General features: G+C 44.6%; 1 long non-coding RNA gene across 2 annotated transcripts in view; it reads right to left on the bottom strand.

The window, feature by feature from the left end:
• LOC142856736 (uncharacterized) overlaps positions 1 to 17,031 on the bottom strand; it is a 53,337-nt gene extending 36,306 nt beyond the window's left edge. The window contains exon 1 of one of the 2 annotated variants that reach the window (XR_012911712.1): positions 16,790 to 17,031. This is a non-coding gene — a long non-coding RNA (uncharacterized LOC142856736). Of the gene's footprint in view, positions 1 to 15,360; positions 15,402 to 16,789 lie in introns of those variants that run through there. The other variant, XR_012911713.1, reaches the window with a different exon arrangement.
• Between the last annotated feature and the right edge of the window lie 1,125 nt (positions 17,032 to 18,156).

Genomic DNA, 18,156 nt, shown 5'->3' with positions numbered 1-18,156 from the left:
GGCAAAGGACCCAGCTCCAAAGGTGGAGAGAGAGGTCTGACTCTTGTGATTGTCCTCCAGCCCCCACACACATGTGGGGACCCACACGCATACCACCGCACACCCACACACATGTGGGGACCCACACGCATACCACCGCACACCCACACACATGTGGGGACCCACACGCATGCCACTGCACACCCACACAAACTGATGGATAAGTAAACGCATTTGTAAAATTTTTTACATTTCTTCTCACCAATTTCTAAACAGAACTGTTGCCGGAAGTCACACCTCGCCTGCACACCCTTCCTGGCCTGGCCCTGCCCAGCACCAAGACACATTTTTTTCCACTAAGTATTCCGAGGCCTGTTTCTCATTTCTCTTCAAGCCTCAGCTTCAATGGCAAGTGTGGCTCCCCTGATGGCGGAACATGCTCTCTGAAGACGCGGGACTATAATCTTCTCTCTTGTAACCCACCCAACCCTTGATGTTGACATCACATTTGGCAGGTTTGTGTCTTCTCTTCTCAACCTTGCTACAAACTCGCTGAGCAGAGCCTGCGCCTCCCTCGTATTTCTCATTCTATGTATCCTGGCACCACCTAAGGTGAGCGGACTGTTCTCTCTAAACGTGTCCACTTCCAAGGCTCGATTCCCAATCACTCCATTTCAAAGCAGATGAGAAGATAAGACGAGGCCAAGAATCCGAGATCATAAAGGGTAGAAAGCGCCCAACCGAGATGGCTAAACCCCAATAGGATGCAGGTTAATTGCTTCTGGAATGCGGAATAAATGAAAAACACGGTGATGCTGGGGGAAACAAAAAAAAGCAAACGCTTGCAAAACAGTTTAGCAAGCCCTGCTTCCTTTCTCCCGTCCTTATGCTGCTAACCAGAGGGCTCCCTTCCACACGGCCTCCAACAGCTCCAATAGAACCTCCCGAGACAGGAGCTTGGTTCAGCTCAACATGGCTTAGAGAATGGAAACGCTTAGCCAACCGGAAGTCGTCGAAGGATTTTGCCCATTGGGAGGACTCGAAGTTATAATTCCCACCCTAAAAGTCCATCGTCTCCTTTCAAACTACGCATGAGTCTGGAAACAGAAAAAACCACCCAGCGAAAACATGTGTGAACTTCTTTGGGACGAGGATTTGTAAGTCTGTCAGGGGCTCAAAGGGGTCAGGCTATCAAAATGCTACAGACCAGTCTTGGGTTAAGTCTTTGATGCCTGACCCGGAAGCTCAGAATGGGTGCCCAAGGAGACATAGTCAGAGATAAGACAGTCAGTATGACCCAATTTCCCTGAGTCCTAGCTGCCATTTTCCCTCCTGCCCTTCCACCCTGTTCCTTTTGCTGCTGCTGTTGTTATAAAGAATTGTTCTTTGTGGCACCGTTTGCTCTTCCGGGATTTGACCCGCGGCATTTTCTGATGTTTTGCTCCCTTACGTTTTAAGCGCCTTCCATTTGCCTGCTTCCCCTCACCCTAATGATGCCCACCGAGATGTAATTTTCTCGCTTCTCTTTTTCTATTACCACCTCACCTGGCCTTTGCTCGCTCTCTTTTCTGCTACACGTGGCATGTCTCTGGGTGCCCCTTTGTCCTCGCGTTCTGATTTTATGAGAAGTGTTTATTTCCATGTTTTCAGTATTTGCCTGGATGTATTCTCAGCGAGCTGATGGTAAAGCCCTTCTCTCTCAGCGGGAAGCTGTTGCTCATAGCAATTACGCCTGCTGTCTCCCTTTTCATTTCCCTTCAGCTCGTGATGAAATTGTGCTTCCAGAAACCCCATGAATTCTTTCTGAAACTCTTACGTAACTCAGTGTGTTCAGCCATTTCTTTTCCATCCATATATTTTTTTATGTTTGGCTGGGCATTTGGGCTCATTTCCCCTCCAAATAATTTGGTGATGATTTGATCTAAAGTTTCTCTCAGTCTGTTGATGATCTCCGACATCGCTGTGGGTGGCTTCAGTGGCCATCAGACTCGGCTGAGACGTGAATCATTTGCTGCAGAGAGAGTCTGCCCTGCCCGTTTTGTTCTTTGTGAGTCTGTTTTGCTGATTTCGTTTGTCTGTTTGGGGGAAGTTCTCGCTGCTGTCGTGTGATTCTGAGAGGGGAAAGGAGTGTTACTGTCGGACACAGTCTTTGGGCTAAGGTCTAGAATGTGCCCTTGAATGTCAAGTTAAATTCATTCTATCCTTAAAGAGCAAGACTCCATGCGTATTGTGTTTCTGGGAATGATTTTAGAACATCAGAATTTTACTACTCAGATTTTCATCACTCTAACAACATACCTGGGATGAGAACTTGGAAAAGAAGGATGAAGAATTTTGTCTCATAGATTTGGAGGCTTCCATCCATGAGGTTGGATGGAAGATGGTTGTCTCTGGGTCTGTGGCATCATGACAGGGAGTCATGGTGGAGGAAGCAATTCACCTCATGATAGTGGGAAATAAGGAAGAAGAGAAGGTGACCAGGGTCCCACTAATCCTCTTCAAGACACACCTCCATATGACTGAAAGACTTCCGACTAGGCTCCATCCCTTAAGGGTTCTCCTACCTACGTGTGGGCTGGGAGACATGCCTTTAATACATGGGTCATCGAAGGTGACTAATCCAAGCCGTTGCACGGACAGTGTTTCACTGGAACTGATATGCAGGTTTCAATATGGCCATAAATACACTAGCGCTTGAAATGAGTCATCAAGTCGGCGTCCTCCAGCAACAGCCTTTGGCCTGCTCTGCTCTGGAAGTTAGGGTCTCCTCACTAGAGAGGAGCACTGGGAAACTCCAGGCAGAAGTCAGGTGCTTACAGTGCCAAGCTGTAGCTCAGAAGCGGCCAGAGGAGAAACGGAAAAGGGTTGGGGATGCTGAGGCTTAGAAAAGGAGAGAGCAGCTTGGGTCCTGGCGTCCCTTCTCTGAACTGTGCCTCCAGAGTGAATGTGCCTCAGGAGCAGAAGAGAGGCTGATCGGTGGCTCACATGGAAAGGACAAAATCATCCTAAAACCCACTTCACAGAGAGGTAGCACAGGCCTCTCCTGGTCATCTCAGCGATAAGGCTGAAAAAACCCCCACAGAGTCCAAAACGAAGCCTTTCCAAGACATGAGGCAAGGTCTGATATCCACAACGCTGTCACTACGGCAGTGGCCCACACCCTCCTCATTCTCTTCTGGGTGCGAATGTACCCTTGTGAACTTTGAACCCATTCAAAGGGCAAGAGGTATCAACAGGCTGGTATAACCACCTGTGACACACTTGATAAGCCTGGGGATGTGACTCGCCGGTGTGAGACCGTGGAGTCCACCCACACCCCTGTGAAGAAAAGGAAAAAAGCTCACTGAAATCATTCATGATTCCCTGTTACAATGAGATTTAGCTGCTCTTGTTGGTTTCCCAGCACCCACACCTGTAGGTTTACAACTGTCTGTAACTGCAGCTCCAGGGGACATAACACCCTCTTCTCCATAGACAGCTGCACACCTGTGTGTATATATACACACACGTACATATGATGTGGGATTTCCTGCTGTGCACTGTGATTACCATTAATGAATAAAGAAACTGCCTTGGCCTGTTGATAGGGCAGAACTTAGGTAGGCAGGGAAAACTAAATGGCATGCTGGGAGAAAGGAGGCAGAGTCAGAGAGAAGCCATGGAGCCCTACTGGAGGCAGACACCAGAACTTTACCAGGTAAGCCACTGCCACGTGGTGATACACAGATTAATGGAGATGGGTTATATTCAGATATAAGAGTTAGCCAATAAGAAGCTAGAGCTAATGGGCCAAGCAGTGATTTAATTAATACAGTTTTTATGTGATTATTTCGGGGCTAAGCAGCCAGGAACAAACTAGCAGTCCCTCTCCAACATACATACATTAAATAAATAAATAATAAATAAATGAATGAATCTTAGCCAGGCAGTGGTGGCGCACGCCTTTAATCCCAGCACTCGGGAGGCAGAGGCAGGCGGATCTCTATGAGTTCGAGACCAGCCTGGTCTATAAGAGCTAGTTCCAGGACAGGCTACAAAACCACAGAGAAACCCTGTCTCAAAAAAATCAAAATAAATAAATAAAAATAAATGAATCTTAAAAACAAAACAAAATCCACTGCTGGGGCTGGAGGGATGGCTCAGTGTTTGTGAGCACTTACTGCTCTGTCAGAGGACCAGAACTCAGATCCCAGCATCTACATCAGATGGCCCACAAATGTAGCCTATGACTCCATCTCAAGGGATCTGACACCTCCTTCTGGCCTCCTGTACCACACACACATACAAGTATATGTTCATATAAGTAAAACAAGATAAGTGAGTTTTTTAAAAAACCCACTTGCTGTTAATGAAGCATCCAAGAGGAATATCCATGATCATCTATCTGAAAACGCTGCCGATCCCCTTCCTACCCACATCAGTCTGTGAAGGAGAATTTTTTCCAGATTCTTTACCCAAAACAGATGCAGAAATGTTGCAGAATATTCCTTTACACTGTGCGGAATGCGTCACTGTGATTGGTTTAATAAAGAGCTAAACAGCCTATAGCTAGGCAGGAGGTACAGGCGGGGCTGCTCTGGGAAGAAGAAAGGGGAGTTGCCCGTCAAATGCGAAGAAAGCAGGCAAAACAGAGATGAGGTAGCAGGCACATGGAAGAGTATAGATTTAAAAATATGGCTTAATTTAAGTCATAAGAGCTAGTTAGAAACAGGCCTAAGCTAAGGCCGAGCTTCCATTAATTAATAATCAGTCTCTGCATCATTTTTTGTGAGCTGGCCGCCCAAAGAAAAATCCACCTACATATGGCATCCAACATGAAGCTTGAATATCCAAACATAGGGCCTAAGGAAGTTAGGGAAATTCTAGACAAGAAGCCTGATGTAGCTTCTTAGTCCTTCAGTCTCTCAGGTGGGCTGGTGCTCAGAGGCATACAGAGGTGTGGCTACCAGCTGCTGCCTGTGGGCTGGAGCCAGCCGCCAGCTCCATACCCTAAGCTGAATGAACCTCATGATGGCCGACGAAGCAGTGTGAGATTTGTCCCACAAGATCAGAGAATGCTACAAATGCTCAGTAAAGACAGATGCAGATGGAAAAAAAATCTCTAAAAACGTTACAGTGTGTTTTTTAAAATGTGCATAGGTAGGAGGCAGAGGCAGGCGGATCTCTGGGAGTTCAAGGCCAGCCTGGTCTACAAGAGCTAGTTCCAGGACAGGAACCAAAAGCTATGGAGAAACCCTGTCTCAAAAAAAAAAAGTGTGTAGGCTTAAAAAAGAAAAGAAAATGGGTATAAACAGCCATGAAAAAATTAGTTTATAAATAGTAAGATATAGTCTTTAAGGAAAGAATAAAACAATATAAAAAGGATATAATCCACGTAAAGATGGAAAATACACATAAAGTCTGGATAAAGTATCTTGTTGACTTTAAATTTTTTGATTGTTGATAAGAGAAGTAGCTGCTGAGAGACACTGGATTATAATAGCTGCTAAATTAAACCAATCAATATATTTTTAAAATTTCTTTAAAATGGAAATCAAAAATATATTACATTGGGGAAGAAGTTATGCTGTTGTTTCCAAAAGGCTGTGGATTCATTCTAGGTTGATAGAGAACCCCTGCAAATCCTGGCTACAGACAAAAAGAAATAATCCTAAAAAACTACAAGACAGGTATATAAATACATATATATATTTTTTTACCTGCTCAAACATAATACAAAAAAAATCACTCCATACTTGTACTAATGCAGATATGTATGTTACCTTCGAAAGTTTGTGTTTTCAGAGGGAGGGGACCAGGTGATCCAGCCTCTGTTGTAGCTTCCTCAGAGTTCTGCATCCAGTACAGCTTCAAGGCCATTGGCTGAGAAGGTCCAGCCTCACAGACTATTCCAGCCAGGACTGCAGAGAAGCCTTGCTCTTTCCCATTGCACAGAGACTAGACAACAAATGTTACAGCTAAGCTCTCCCAGGACTTAACCATTATCCTCATTTTCTCAGGGTTCCCAAAGATGCCATTGCCCCGGGCAAAGCACTCTAGAGAACATAACACCTACATTCCCAAGAAGTGGGGTGGGTGGTTTTTGGTCATTCAGTGGGCTATGGATGTTTGTCATCATTTGGGGGGTTGGTTACAAATTGTTATTGCCAATGGTCAGGGAGAAAGCTAAAAAAAGATTAGATTCAAGGATCTCTTTCTAAAGGGGAAAAAGGGGGAATATAGTATAAAAATGATGGAATAAAGGGGTAAAAATTGGTGAGTCTACTTTTGATCAACCACTAGTCTCAAATATTTTACATTGGTATAGAATTTTGTATATTGATGCAAATTTAAGGTTATTTTTGTTAGAACATAGTGTATGTATGTTTCTACTTGTATTTAAGGCATTGTACCTATTCAGTTCATTTAACAATGTAATGTAAATTTTTAGTCCTTGAAAGTTATTATTACAAACTATTTAGAATAATAAAGCTCTTATTGCTTATATTTTTATTATGTTAGAGTCAAAATCTTTCTTCTTTTATTTAGACAAAAGGGGGGAAATGTTATGGAATATTCTTTTATACTGTGTGAAGTTGTGTCACTGTGATTGATTTAATAAAAAAACCAAATGGCCAACAGCTAGACAGTAGATAGCAGCAGGACTTCTGGACAGAGAAAGCTCAGGGAAGAAGAAAGGGAAATTGTCAATCAGATGCAGAGGAAGCAGGATGGGCAAAATGGAGTTGAGGTAATGGGCACATGGAAGAACATAGATTAAAAAATATGGGTTAATTTAAGTTATAAAAGCTAGTTAAGAACAAGTATAAGATAAGGCCAAACTTTCGTGTAATGATAAGTCTCTGTGTCCTTTTTGGTGATCTGGTGGCCCAAAGAAAAATCTGCCCACACAGAAACAGATGTGAGAATCCATGTATTCAGGTATGGTAGAACAAACTAAGACATGAATCACCAAACAATAATACATTTTACATTGGTTTCATAAATTTCTAAAGCATTTTAAAATGCTATGTTAAAGAGTTTATGCTTATTCCTAAATAACTTATTTAAATAAATGGACTAACATTAATTAACATTTTAATCTTTACAAATTTTAATTTCTAACAGTAATGATAAAGATGTATCTATCTAGAAATTAGTGGCCAAAAGGACAGACACTGTCTTGTAACAGTCCCTCTAGGCTAATGTCTGACTTTCAGCAGGTTCTCCAGCAGACTAATCCTGGGTGATCAGCTGTTAACTCTCTTTCTGGGAAGAGATCTCCCTGGAGTTAGATAAGGGAATTTCAAGGTAATTCCCTCTCATTACTCAAAAAGAGCTCAAAGTTCCTGCTTAAGTAAGATGCCTGTGAGAAAGGTAGGAAAACCCTCAGCAGATAAAGGTGCCACACCTGAGTGTTATGCCCAGATCACGGAGTCCCCCCCAAACCAACTAGGAGACTGAGTCCTATATGTAAAAGCAAAGAGCCTTTATTCTTACACAAGTTTACAAATTCCGACTCTCCATGTGTCCATCGTATTTGGAGTGGTTGGAAAACCCTGAGCTCAGTTAGAGTTGGGTTTTTGTAGCAGCAAAGGTGGGGGCGGATTTCTAAGGTTCAGGACTCCTGATTGGCTGACATTTGTCTAGGGGTGTTCTGGTGAAAAGCAATGGATGTGTGCTCGAAGGTGATCCTATCTACAATGGTTGGAATGTTAGGAATTTCCTTCCTTTGGGTGGTCTGTTCCTGGATGGTGCCTGGGTAGTCTCAGTTTGTGGTCTATATCAGAGCCAGGTATTGCCTCAGGGTAAACTACTGAGACTTGGGCATCTATTGAGATTGTCACGGTTGGGTCGTACAATGACTTTGTGAAAAGATTGGTGTTGACAGAGGTTTCTGTCCAGCCCAGTCCCACAGCCATTCAGTTCCAAAGAAACACACAGAGGTCTACATTATTTATAAACTGGTAGGTCTATTAGCTCAGGCTTCTTATTAACTAATTCTTACATCTTACAGTAACCCGTAATTCTTGTCTGTGTTAGCCACATGTCTTGGTACCTTTTCTCAGTGAGGCATTCTCATCTTCTTTCCTCTGTGTCTGGGTGAGGATTGCAGACTGTGTCTTTCCTCTTCCCAGAATTCTCCTGTTCTTATCGCCCTGCCTCTACCTTCTGCCTGGTCACCTCGCCTATACTTCCTGCCTAGCTACTGGTCAATCAGTGTTTTATTAAAATACAAGTGACAGGGTACAAACCATTGTCCCACAGCAGATTGGGCTTTACAAGGGATCCCGACCAAGAATGGAAAAGGACCCTAACAGGTGACCTCCAGACGTGACAGGTGACTCCCAGACATGACCACATAACTGTGAGCAGTGATGTATCCATGAGACCAGCTCTGAGTTCCCAGGCCTTAAAGGATTGCAGACCTTGGCAAAAGGCCACTAGGAAGGAGCTGAGGACTAAGGATTCCAGGTCTCATTCCAGCATCCCCCACTGGTCAAGTCCAAAGAAGCCAGGAAACCCCTGTGAGAGCCCACACATACATGCACACAACTTTCCGAAGCACCTTGTAAGTGAGACAATATGAAGATGGCTTAGAAGACCCCAAACATATAAGGATGAGTTAACAGATTGGTAGGATGCTGACAAATGAGACTAGAACCCCAGATCCAACAATTAAGGGACACATATTTCTTCCCAAGCACATACAGAGAACATATGAAAAAACTGACCACAATTCTAAGCCAACAAGCACATGGACAAACATTCAAAACCCAGTATCAAAAAGAACATGCTTTCTGATCATAGGGCAGGTGGATGGTATGAGATCAGATGTCAGTGACAGAAAGCTAAGGGATGGGGTCATAGCTCATTGGAACACACTTGTACACAAGGCACTAGATTCCATTCCCAACACCACAACTCAAAAAGAATGGATTTCCGCAGAAAGCAATGAAAATCCAGTGTATCAAACCTCATCGATGTTGCAACACACAGAGAGGTATATATCCATCACTGACTGTATTGGGAGGTTTTTAAAACCAACTAGGTAGTGGTGGCACACACCTTTAATCCCAGCACTTGGGAGGCAGAGGCAGGTGGGTGGATCTCTGTGAGTTCGAGGCCAGCGCAGTCTACAAAATAAGCTCCAGGACAGCCTCTAAAAAGCTACACAGAGAAACCCTATTTTTCTTTTTTTGGGGGGGTGGGGGGAGGATTAGGAAGCATCTCATTTGGCCACTGAATAAAAAACAAGAATGGTAAAAGTATAAGCACAGAATGGAAAGAAACAGAAAAACAAGGTAAAGAAAATCAGCAAAGCCTAGTGTCTTCCTATGATAAATCTAAAACTCTTTATGAGGTAGAGGGAGGAGGGCAGGAAGAATAAAGAGTCTGCAGTCTAATGAGCAAAGTCCAGAGGGAGAGTGTTAGATGATTTCATGGAGTCTGAACAAATGGTGCGGTCCGCAGCCTCCCCTGCCCAGTCTAACCTTCTAGACTCTGGCCTCAGATGAGTGTGAGGTCCAGACATCACTAACTGAGGAGAAAAACAACAGATGGGATGCTGAGCTCCCGGAGGCCAGGAAGAGAAGGTGCAAAGCTCCTGCAAAAATCCAGAACCTACCTGAGAAGTTAAACAAGCAAACAACAGATGGGACCTCGTGCATCGGCATCTTCTCTGTAGCCAGCTCTCTTCTCGTTATTCATGAGGTGGGGACTGCCATTCAAATGGGATTTGGGGTGCTAAAGGGCTCTCCATGGCTACAGGAAATCTTTTTGTTGTGCTGTTTGGGGAATTTTCTCTGAGCTTTTTGTATTTTCCATTTTTCTTCCCCTCTGCTTTATAATACCTTTTCTACAGGGACCACAAATCCCTTCACAGTGCTCAGTCAGCTTTGGAAAATGGAGACCCATTTACACGCGCTATCTCAGGATGCGTGGAGCAGAAATAAAGCACTCACCCAACTCATCCAAACCCCCGGGTGTTACATTCACGGAACACTGTGAGCAGTAAAAGGCACCATGAACCAGGTGCAGAGAGTCATTGCTGGCTTCACAATTACTGAGGGGAAATGCATTTCAAAACCAGAGGTGTGGAACTAAGGCTGGCTTTTGACGGAGGCCCTACAAGACATACTAAATTGTTGCCAACCACACCACTCTCATAAATTAGTGATATGAACTCCAGTTCAGAACCCACCCATTTCTATTTTGTGTATTTCAAACCACAGATAAGCCAACTTTTTAAATGAAAACGCAGCTTTTTAAATAAAAATACTTATGCTCAGCAAAATCTCCCGAAAATGTTTTGTTTAGGTTTTGTGTTTTATGTCTGACTGTTGGCTCGAGTAGATTTCTATAGCATGTGCATGCTGTAACTGAGGTTTTGGCAGTTGTAACCCAACATGTGGGTGCTACTAACATCGAACCCACTTGCTAACAAGAATAAGAAGTGCTCTTAACCGCTGAGCCATCTCTCCAGCCCACGAATGTCTTACTGACTCTTGAAATGATGTCGTTATTCTTTTAAAATGTCTGTGTAGTTGGAGGAAAGATCTTTCTTCCAATTTTTGGAGACTCCGTTCATCCCGCAACTTGAAACATCTGTATTCTTCCTTCCAAGAAATGCTCCCTAAACAACTCTTTAATTTCTTATTCCAACTAAAAGATAAACAGTCTAAAACACAGGCTCTGTTACTTTACACACACCCTAGGGTATAGAAAGGCCTATGTATGTAATGGCACTTTTATGGAATTCCAACACCCTAGAAGGTACGGGCAGGAGGACCAAGAGTTCAAGGCCACCCTGAGCAATATGAGACCATATCTAAAGAAGAAAAGGGGACTAAAGTTTAATTTTATCCTTGTCACGGTGGTTTTAAAGTTCTCGCTCTGGCCATTTGTGATGAGCTTGAGTGGACTGTGTACCTAGAACAGAAGCACTTCCTTAATCCCCAGCCAGTTCTTCGACACGTTAGAACTTGAATTTCACTTTTCTTTCTTGTTTTTTTTGGGGGGGGGAGGCGTGTTTTGTTTTACTTTGTTTTTTGATTTTGTTTTTTGTTATTGCTTGCTTGGTTTTTGGAGACAGAGTTACTCCAGGCAGCCCTGATTGTCCTGGAACTTGCTTTGTAGACCAAGTTGGTCTCAAATTCAGGATTTTGCCTGTCTCTGCTGAGATTAAAGGCATATACTTCCATACCCAGAGAGAACTTTAATTTTATAAAGAATTTTCATGTGTTTTATATTTGATTAGAATGAGATCTCCTAGGTCAATGCTAGTCTTCTAGTCTTTTCTGGATTTTTTATTTTAAGTTTTTGTCTTAAATTTTATATATATCACCAGCTTCTGTTTTAGCTTAATGACACAGAAATAAGAAAGATTATTTATAGATAATCTCTGAAATTACCCAATAAAAATGAAGCATAATAACCTGATTGGTAGCTCCATCTTTGGTCTCCATCTGACATTAGTATTCTCCCTAACAGACCTAAGATACAGGTACTGTAATAAATCTCCAGTCTAAAGCTCATTTCACACACTAATTCTTCTCAGTTCTTCATTAAAAAAATACTATAAGCAAAATGACAACTTCTTTTTTTTTTTTAATCTGAGTAGCTTTTCATTAAAGATTTTGTACTGTGAGTCCATGGCCAGTCATATCGCACACAGTTTAGATACGGGCGTGCGGACCCGTCTGTAAAGTACGAGGGACTCATTCAGACAGGAGCTGAACTCCTCTGTAAAAGCAATACATAATTCCCAGCCACAACTGCAGGAGTCTAGCATGTGACTGAAGTGCTCCCTGAACAGGCATTACATGGGCGTTCCCAGGGAAGACAGCCACAGTCTATCATCTCAATGGTCCCAGGCCAGAGGACCTCAAGTCACTTTGATACGACAGGCTGTGACAGCTTCATAGGTCCTGCTTTAGGCCGCTGGGTCCATGCCCAGTGAAGAAGAGGGAACGAAAATGCCCCGATGAGTCACCGATGGCTGCGGACCAAGCCCTTCGCCCCAGCTGGCGCAGCAATGGCTTTTCCACACTGGGCTCGTCAACTGGACCCATGCAAGGGAGGGTTTTTGTGTGCTTTGGCTTTAAGAGGCTGAAACTCAGCCAAGGCGGAAAGAAACCAACCAGCTAACTTGGTGCTCAGTCTAAGCCCTGGACAAGGTTCTGGGGTGCTCGCAAACCTGGAATATCACATGGCAACAGTTTCTTGGGAATTAATGCTCCAAGCTTTGCCTCATATTTGAAGCGTAGAACAGCTTGCTCAGTGACTCAGTTTTTCCTGTAGGGATCAGGGAAAAGGCACTCTATTTTGTGCCAACCCAGCACTAATAACTATAGACTTCCCCCCCACCCCCCAAAAAGAGTCCTCATATAACAGTCTAGTGTCAGTAATTATTTATTTACGGAGGACAGGAGGACGGATGCTGTCGCCGCGGTGATGGCTTGACTTCCACCTGGCGTCTGCTGCTAAGCCCTGAATGTGACAGGTGCTCACCACGATGTCACCCAAGCCAGTATGACAGCGGGGCATTTCTTAGCTATGGAGGTTGGACCTCTACCACCCAGCCTTGCGATTGCCTTCTCCCCGGGAGGCTACATCTGCATCGCGTTTGGCTGGAGGTGGGAATCACCACCACGGCGCTGAGCAGACCTCATCACAGAACAGAAGAACTAGTCAGGAGGAAATTACCCATAATGTGGCCTGATTAATATCATTCTTTCCCGATATCATCACCCCACGGAAAATTTCATCTCCCAGCTATATTGTTAAAGGGACGCTTTAAATATAATGACAAATATCTGCATGTTGACATCAAATAATGTATTTCCAGGAAATAAGCATATGTATACACATAAGCACATGTACAGTATCATGATAAGAACTTAAATATTTATTTTCCAAGTACCTTTTTCAAGTCATTTTTTGTAGCTTTTAAGTATGTGACTATCAGTAATGTAGCTTCACCTTTTCTTCATATTTGGAGATGACCTTAGTCACGTAAGTCACTCTCTCATGCAGCACAGCGGTGTTCTTGGGGCTCGTTAATGCCGGAAGAGTTCCCTTTTGCTGTTACACTAAAAGACATCAATTCAGGGTAAACGCTTTTTCCTACTTCCCGGCTTGCTTAGCCTCTGCCCTAAAGGAAGGCCGATCGCTGGCCCTGCTGTGAGTCAGGATTCTGCAGAGGAACAGAACCGATAGCTTCCACCAAATAAGATGGGGTTACCAGGTTGGCTCACATATTCAGAAGCTGAGGGTGTACCACAGTGGCTGTCTGTAGGCTGGAGGGGAGCCAGGAAAGCCAGGAACTACTTAGTGGGAAAAGCCAGAAGCCTCAGAACAAGAAAAAACGAAGATACAGCCTCAGTTGGAGGCCGAAGGTGTGGGAGACCCTGTGAGGCGCTGGTGCGGTGCTTTTCAAAGGCTGAAGAACGCAGAGTGCCCTGCGGTGCCGTGCAACGGGAGCAGGCCTGCACTCTGGACCCCCTTCTTCTCGGCTGTCCTTCCGCCAGGTCCCCAGACTGCTAGACGGTTCCACCCCGTTCAGGGTAGGTCTTCTGTACTCCGCTCACCTACCTACACTCCAATTGTCTCAGGAAACCTCCTCTCTGATCTATGTAGGAACACGGTTTACCCGTTTTCTACCCGGTCCCCAATCCAGTAACATTGACAACCCAGATTAACCTCCCAGCCTCTAACAATCTTTCTCCTAACTCCTACCCCATCAGAGGACTTTCTGTTCCTAAAATGCTTGTTAGGATTAGTAACTAGTTTGTTTCTTCACTCAAATATTTAACGAGCCTTTACTCTCTGTCAAGCGCTGTCCTGCGTGTGGCATGGGACCCTTCCTTCTGGATGCTTCAGCTGTTGAGTTGACAGACGTTATTCAACCAATGAATGACACAAAGTAGCGCAACCGCACTTCTGAGGAGTGGCCCTGATCGGAAAGGACCTGGAAGACTTCCCAAATAGCCCGTGAAGACAGTGAAGAGCGCACACATGCAAACATGCAAAAGCCCCGTGGAGAAGGGGGAGGTCACAACACGGGAAGGGGCCCACGCGGCTGAGACCCAGGCCTTTGGTCTCTATGCTAACAGCCGAGGCAGACAGCTGAGGAGCGAGCGACTAGCAGGGTGTGTGACAGGAAACGTACATTCTGCAGATGCTGACATAGTGGTTACAGAGTGGATGGCGATTTGGACCAGAACAAGTACACGCATCCGATGGGGATGTAGTGGGCCGTGCAGAAAAGTGAGAGAATAGGTCACCCTAGATCCCTGCCTCTTGAACGAGGGTCACATAATTGAAGTTGGGGGGAAAAATGGCAACAGTGAAACATCTCTGAGCCTGCAACAACCAAAAATGGACTCCATCTCAAACTTGCAATGAATCTGCGGTGTTTCTGGTAGCGCTTGGCCCTGTTGCCTCTTCATGGCCACCTGGGTTCCAAACACACGACTCGAGGGTTTGCTGTGCATGGCCCATGCTGCGTCCACACACTATGCTAGCAAACCCTGCCTGAAACACCTCAGCTCCGATTCCAAAGTACTGCACACTGAGAAGCCCATTTCGCCGAACACACAAAGCGGTCTGCCCTTATAAAAACACAGCAGGTCAATTACAGAAAACAAAGATTTTTACCATTTCCCGCTTTCAAGCCTCGGTTTGTGGATCTTCAGTATCTTTGATTGGATTGTGGGAGACCGTTTAATTTTAAATGTTGACATTTGAGTACCTGACTTAAGTTTTGTAAAACAAACAAAAAAAAATTTAAAGCACTGAATTAATTTTACTCAGGATTAACACAGACTTTCCAGCAATTCCTGAAATGGCTCTAAACACAGCTTTGTCATTCTGTACTTTATATATATTTGAAGTGGCTTCCTTGGCATTGATGATTTTAAAATCAAAATACAGATCAACTCTGGAAAATGCAGAAGGCATTCAGCATCCTACAGTAACAAATATTCAGCCAAGACTTACTTCTCTACCAAAAAACAAGCAAAGTATATCATCTCTTTAGTATACAGATTTTCTTTCCTCTCTCATAAATAGTAAATTATGTGATAGCAAAGAATTGTTTTAAAATGTTTCCATATGGCTTACTAACAATTCATGTTTTATTTGCAAACCTATTTTATGTATTTATAAACCCAAGGTCACACAAACATTTCCCAGGGGAAAGGGTTGGAAGCAGAAAACTTCAAAAAGTCCTGGCCTTGACCAAAACAGACATCACCTTCTGCCCCACAGGTTTCTGAAAAAGCCGATTCTCACCAACCTCCAACTGAAACTTAGTAACTCCTTCCACCAGAAATATGGACAACAAATCACCCCAGTATCATAGCACCTGTGACCTTGGCACCAAGAGAAGTCACTGACGTTCACAGAGTAGACAGACCGGTTGCTGCAGTGACGCCAAGGGATCCTTGACACCCAGCACTTCAAAGTTACAGTAGCTGCTGAGCCATCACTGCACCCCAGTACAGAATGGGCCAACCAGGATCCTCCGTGGGAAAACGTCAGGCTTGTGTTCACAAGACAACTTCCAGTTACGAACGTCTTTAGCATTCACGAATAAAACCATCACTCAAAAGCTGTGACTCCCTCTGCCAAGTAAAACTGTTTCTCAGCAGACTGAGTCCCCCTCTCTTTCTGCTTTAATTAACAGTTTTGGTTAAGAAATGGCTATGGGGGGGGGGGGGGTGATGGCACACTCTTGTGCTCCCAGCACTCAGGAGACAGAGGCAGCCAGATTTCTGTGAGTTCAGGGCCAGCCTGGTCTACAAAGTGAGTTCCAGGACAGCCAGAGCACAATGGAAACCCTGTCTTGAAAAACCAAAAAATCAACTACGGAGAGAAAGAGGTGTGCTAACCGCAGATCTTCACCTCTCCCTCCGCTCCTCAGAGGCCAATCCCGCCTCCTCTAACAAGCCACCTCCTCGGTCTCCACTTCCTCTCTGTCCCCATCTCCAACGGATCAGATCGCATGGATCTGTGCTAACCATCCTTCAACCTGCTCACCATTTTATCCCCGCCCCCAACCTCAGCAGGCCTTCCCCGGGAACCTGCAGGCCTCTCTGGCCAGAGAAGTGGTAGCCTCACCGCAGACTCTCACCTTGCCTTCCTCTGCTTCAATTCGGATCCCCCAACCTCACCCCCATCTGTGTGTCAGACCACCCGGGGTGGCCTCTGCCCACCTGCCCCTCTGTCTCTGGCAGATCCTAAAGTTCTTCTCCTCCAACTTGCCTGACAGGGGAGCAAGTAGGCCAGCAAAGCAGGTAGGCAAGCCTCAGATCTTCCCTCTCCGTCTCTCCTCCAAATCCAATTCCCAGTCCCATCTCCAGCTCTATACCAGACTTTTTCTCACTCTCTGCCCCCATTCCCAGGGGGTTAAGAAGATCCTGGTGGAATACCCTGATTACCCCCTCCTATGGACTCCCTCAGACCCTTCTGTCAGCTCCCAATAATACCCAGGACCCCAGTGAGTACACCTATCGGGATCCTAAAATAATTTTCTACCAGGCAACACACAGCTACAACACTCTCCTAAGAAGCAGAGAGGGCAATAGAAAACAAGAAACAAAACACCCACCCAACAAAGACAAGACCAGATACCAGCACGGACCATTATGTTTCCGAATCCAGATGCCTAGACACCAGTGTAAAAACACAGTCAATAACAGTCAAGACAATATGCTTCCGTGAAAGCCCAGCAACGTACCACAGCAGGCCCTGAGTATTGCAACATATTTGACGCACAAAACAAAGACCATAAAACAGCCTTTATGAATATAATAGTGGTCCTTACCTGAGTGAGGATTTGTTATTGCTGTGACGGGACACCATGACCACAGCAACTCTTACAAAGAAAACATTGAATTGGGGAGGCTCTCTTACAGTTCCAGAGGGTGGGAGCATGGCGGCATGTGGGCAGACTTCTTAGCGCTGGAAGAGCTGAGAATCGTGCATCTTGGAGGCAACAGAAAGTTAACTGAAACACTAGGCGGTATCCTGAGCGTAGGAAATCTGAGTCTGCACCCACAGCGACACACGTCCTCCAAGAAGGCCACACCCACCCCAGCGAAGCCACAATTCCCAGTAGTGCCGCTCCCTAGAGATTATGGGGGCCAATTACACTCAAACTACGACAGACCTTAAAGAGGAAATGAATAAAACCCGTAAAGAAATCTATGAAAGCATAATAAGCAGAGTAACGCCTGACTTCTCAATGGAGACTCTGAAAGACAGAAAGTTCTGGATAGATGTTCTACAGATGCTACGAGACCACAGATACCAGCCCAGGCTACTATAACCAGCAAAACTGTCAATCAAAATAGATGGAGAAAGTAGGACATTGCATGATAAAACCAAAGTTAAGAAGTATCCAGTTCTTCAGAAGGTACTTCGAGGAAAACTCCAACCAAAAGAGGTAGCCACACCCGAGGAAACATAAGGAATAAATAATCCCATACCAGCAAATCAAAAGAGGAGAAATACACACACACACACACACACACACACACACACACACACACATCACTACAACAACAAAATAACAGGAATCAGCAAACACAGTTCATGGGTATCTCCCAATATCAAAGGTCTCAATCCCCCACGCCCAGCCCCAAAAAAGATACAGACTAACAGAATGGATACAAAACCAGGATCCATCCTTCTGCTGCATCCAAGAAACACACCTTAACATCAAGGCTAGACAGCACTCAGGGTAAAGGGTTGGGAAAAGATATTACAAGCAAATGAATGAAACAAGCTGGTGATGCCATTTTAATATCTGACAAAATAGACTTCAAACCAAAAGTGATCAGAAGAGAATGGGAAGGCCACTCCATACTCATCAAAGGAAAAATCTACCAAGGGGACATGGCAATTCTTTACATCTGTGCACCAGGCGCAAGGGAACTGAAGTTTGTAAAAGAAACACTTCAACAGCTTAGATCACATATTGACCCCCACACACTGGCCGTGGGAGACTTCACTACCCAGCTCTTGACAATAGACAGGTCATCCAGACAAAAGCTAAACAGCAAAATGTTGGAGCTCACTGAGGTTATAAATCAAATGGCTCTAACATATTTAAAGATCATTTCACCTAAACACAAAAGAACATACCTTCTTCTCAGAACCTCATGGAACTTTCTCCAAAGCTGATCACAC

This window comes from Microtus pennsylvanicus, chromosome 9, assembly GCF_037038515.1.
Source record: "Microtus pennsylvanicus isolate mMicPen1 chromosome 9, mMicPen1.hap1, whole genome shotgun sequence".
NCBI lineage: Eukaryota > Metazoa > Chordata > Mammalia > Rodentia > Cricetidae > Microtus > Microtus pennsylvanicus.
This window is presented reverse-complemented; position numbering and strand designations above follow the sequence as displayed.